This window comes from Zingiber officinale, chromosome 11B (genome assembly GCF_018446385.1).
Source record: "Zingiber officinale cultivar Zhangliang chromosome 11B, Zo_v1.1, whole genome shotgun sequence".
Classification (NCBI taxonomy): Eukaryota; Viridiplantae; Streptophyta; class Magnoliopsida; order Zingiberales; family Zingiberaceae; genus Zingiber; species Zingiber officinale.
This window is the reverse complement of record NC_056007.1, coordinates 75,099,356-75,104,130: the sequence shown is the minus strand read 5'-3', so window position 1 is coordinate 75,104,130 and position 4,775 is coordinate 75,099,356.

Genomic DNA, 4,775 nt, shown 5'->3' with positions numbered 1-4,775 from the left:
CCACGAGTCCTGATCGGTCCACAGACCAATCAGAGACGAGGCCAACTCTCATAGAGAGTTGGCTGATCGGTCTGGGGACCGATCAGCCTAAGGCCTGATCGGTCCCAAGACCGATCAGAACACTTCTGGACCGATCAGGAGTGTGCCTGATCGGTCCAGGCCCTAGCCGTTGCGACACAACGGCTAGTTTATGTGTCTTCTTCTTCGCAGGTTATATATCGAGGTCGAGGGCCTCTACAGTAAGGAATTCTTGCTCTTCCTTCTTACTGCGATTTGAGTTTTGCTGAACTCCTCTTTGCTGAAGCTTCGTGTGAGCTTCCCTCGACTGGTTGATCAGCTGCTGTTGGCATCATCCGTGAAGTTGCTGCTTCATCAACGGACTCCAGTCGACGAGAAGAAGGCAAGCAAACTTGGTAGAGTGTATTTACATTCATATTATCCATTGTTTCTTGCTTTATTTCTTGTACTCCCTTATTGTTGTTGCAAAAAAGATTGTGGCGAGGTTTCTCCACCCAGAAGGAGTTCATATTAGCCGGTTATCCGGGGTCTCATCCACCGACGGATTGATAGGCTTCGTCCACCTTACGGACACGCCGAGGAGTAAGAGTATCATCTCCGAACCTCGTTACATCATCGTGCTTGAGGTTTGATTTCTCCATTTACGTTTCTGTTGTTATTTTTCCGCTGCGCTAACTTGATTTGTAGAAAGAAACGCGAATTTGGAGTCGGCTATTCACAACCCCCCCCCCCTCTCTAGCCGCTATCCGAAGGTCCTAACTTATGAGGCCTTGCGTGAACACATTCATCATTCTCTCTGAGGTGGCTGTTGGAATATCCATGGTCACCCGGTTGAATCGCTAGATATAAGCTCTGAGCGGCTCCCTGGGCTCTTGCTTGATAGCAAATAAACTGACACTGGTCTTCTGGTAACGCCGACTGCTCGCGAAATGATGGAGGAAAGCGACGCGAAACTCTTTAAAGCTGGTGATGGATCCGTCCGGCAGCCTCCGGAACCATCGTTGCGCCGATCCCGAGAGGGTGGTAAGGAACACCCGGCATTTCACTCCATCTGTGTATTGATGTAGTGTAGCTATGTTGTCGAACTTACCCAAATGGTCATCCGGGTCGGTGGTTCCTGTAAGACCATTGAATTCGATAGAGGGGGGGGTGAATATCGATTCGAAAATCTCGAGTTAAAACGCAGCGGAAAAGTAAGGAAGTAAAGAGATGAACACTGTTGATTTTTACTTCGTTCGGAGCCTGTGACGACTCCTACTCGAAGGCCCGTACTCCTTGAGTACTTTCGTTGGACAATTCACTAGCAATTCGGATAATTACAATTTACGTATAAATATTGCTAATGAAAAAGAAAGAAAACAAAGCTAACCGACAAACAATGAATTAAAAAGAGAGCCGGAGTGAGTCGTCGGAGCTTTGTGAACGTTGTTGGAGCGCAGAGCAGCAGAGTGATTGGACTAAGAGTTCTCAGAAGACTGATTTGTTGAAGCTCCTGCCTGGGGCTTCTTTTATATGCTGCTCCGGGCGCCTGGATCCCTTCCGGGCGCCTGGAATGTGACGTAACACTCCCAACCAGCATGCTCCAAGTGTCAACGTCGTCCTGGGGATAAAACTTGCCTCCGGGTGCCCGGATCCCCACTGTTTCCTACCTGCAAACAGTGTTAGTCCGAGGCAAATAAACCTGCAGACAGTTGGTTAGCACATTTTTACAGATACGCTAGGTAATAAAATTAGCATCAAGAGTATGACTTAGATTCCGTCTTTCCGAGATCGGAATCTAGTCACGATCTCGACTTAGATATCCGAAATGGATCTAAGCCGGATCGACGCCTAATGTTCCCTTCCCGAGAACGCCCTCGCAGCTCACCCTCCGGTGACTTACCATTTACCCGCCAGACGTCCGGCCAGCCCGTCGACCCGGACTTCTTGCTTAGCGTCCCGGCCCGTCGACCGCTGACTTCTCGCCACTATCCGGTCAGCCCGTCGACCTAGCCTGGACTTCTCGGCGTCCCGGCCGTCGACCGCTTGACTTCTCGCCACTATCCGGCCACCGTCGACCTAGTCGGACTTCGTGCCAGCTATGGTCAGCCGTCGACTGTTGGATTTCTCCCGCACACTCAATCAAAGTGTCGACAACAACACAACTAACTTAACCTATTTGTCATTCATCAAAACTGGTTAGACCGTTAGTGCTACCCGCACCAACAATCTCCCTTTTTGAGCCTGGTTAAGTTAGTGAAAGCATATGTACGAAACACCATGCATTTGTGTGGTTTTAAAGTTAGTTTGTGTTTTTCAGATTGGTTTAGCTAACTTAACCACCTAACCCTTCTCCCCCTTTGGCATTCATCAAAAAAACAAGGGTAAACAATCATAGTGTAGAGTTACTTAAAACAATAACACTTAATCTTGAAAAATAACTGAGTTTGGTTCAGGATTAAAGGACAAAAGTTCAATTTTCAAATCCAAGAAAAAATCAAGTTGACTGGGGGGAGTATAAAGATTTGAAAACTTTTAAGTTTAATTTTCAAACATAAGTGTATAAGGTCTAAATTTCAAGATTAAATTTTCAAAACAAGTTTCAACTTTGAAACGCTTTTCAAACATAAGTTTTCAAAACCAAAATTTCAAAACTAAGTTTGAAAAATCTATTTTTCCAAACAAATTGAAATTTATTTTTCAACACTAAGTTTGTAAAAGATTCAAATTTCAAAAATCAAGTTTGAAAAACTAATGTTTTTGAGAAGCTTAGTTTGTAAAATAAGTTTTGTAAAATTTAACTTTCAAATCAAATTGTCAAAACTAAGTAAAATCAAATGTTAAGAACTAGATTCAGGAACATTTCAAAGTAAGGTTAAATTAAATTTAAATCTTTACTTTTTAGAATGTTTTGATAAAATTTGTTTTCCGAAATCAAATTTTTTGAAGTTTAAACGTACTAGATTCAAAACCATGGTTTAAAATACTTGAAAAGTTCAGTTTTCAAAGACTAGGTAAAAAGGATAAAAAGTTTGTGAATTAAAAAAAATTTCACAATTTGAAACAAGTTGTTTTTAAATTTTGATTTTCAAAATTAAGTTTAAAATTTAATTTGAAAAACTAAAGTAGTTTTATTTCTCCCCCTGAGTTTGATACTTAACGCTTACCAGCTGTCTAACCAATTAGGTACTAACTAACTATCAGAAGATAGTAGCTTTCACTTGGTTAGTCAGATTAAGTTAATTATGATCAGTCAGTGTTTGACTTGACTGATGAACTTTAATCTGATTAATATCTGAATTATATTTAATGTCCAGGCTTATGTTGATGCACTGAAATAAGCATCTTAAGTCCAGACAGTTGGCCTATGCATCTCACCCCTTTCTATGTTTATCAAACACAAGCAAGGTAAACCTAAGATGTTGGTGAGATGCTCAAGAACTAAACCTATGGGTACATGCTTTCTAAGGATTCAAAACTAGTCTAAGGCCAAAACTGTTTTCGAAAGTCTAAAAAATGGAAAGTTTGAAAACAAACAAGTTTAGCCTATAAGTTGGTGAAATCAATTTTGAAAGTATTTTTGAAATTTCCTAGTCTATTGAGCACATCCCTAATTGTCGTCGTAAGTTGCTAAATTCACTTTCAGGGAGTGGTTTTGTAAAAATGTCAGCTAAATTTGATTTAGACTCAATGTACTTGAGTTCAATATCACCTTTAGTAACATGATCCCTGATGAAGTGGCGCCTAATTTCAATATGTTTGGTTCTTGAATGATGCACAGGATTCTTGGTTAAGTTAATTGAACTTATATTGTCAATTAATACTTTTACATTTGTGATATTTAAGTTGAAATCTTTTAGAGTATGCATCATCCATAATAACTGTGCAACACATTCGCCTATAGCTATGTATTCTGACTCAGTTGTAGATAGTGCAACACAGTGTTGCTTTCTACTAAACCAGCTGACAGGGGATGGACCAAGTAGTTGGCATCCACCACTTGTGCTTTTTCGGTCTAATCTGCATCCGGCATAATCTGAGTCAGAATATCCTATTAATTCAAAGTTGTTGGTTCTAGGATACCAAATTCCTACATTTGTGGTTCCCTTGAGGTATCTAAAGATTCTTTTGACTTGAGTCAAATGAGATTCTTTAGCACAGGTTTGGTATCGAGCACACATACTAACTGCAAATAAAATGTCAGGTCGGCTTGCAGTTAAGTAAAGTAGACTACCTATTGCGCTCCGATAATGTTTTAAGTCTACAGATTTCCCATTAGGATCATCATCTAGGATTGTGTTTACGGTCATAGGTGTTTTTATTTTTTTAGTATTTTCCATTCCAAATTTTCTAAGTAACTCCTTAGTATATTTTTGTTGATAAATATAATTTCCTTCATTTGTTTGTTTGACTTGTAACCCTAGAAAATAAGTTAATTTTCCTACCAGACTCATTTCGAATTCGTGTACCATTAGGTTTGTAAATTCGTTTAAAAATTCTGAGTTTGTCGAACCACAGATGATATCATCTACATAGATTTGAGCTATAAAAATATCTTCTTTTATTGATTTCACAAATAGTGTTGGGTCAACTTGACCTTGGTTGAACCCTTTAGAGATTAAGTAAGAGGTTAGTCTTTCATACCATGCCCTAGGTGCCTGTTTAAGTCCATATAATGCCTTTTTTAATTTGTAGACATAATCAGGGTGTTCTAGGCTTTCAAAACCAGGTGGCTGACCTACATAAACTTCTTCTTTTATTAATCCATTAAGAAAGGC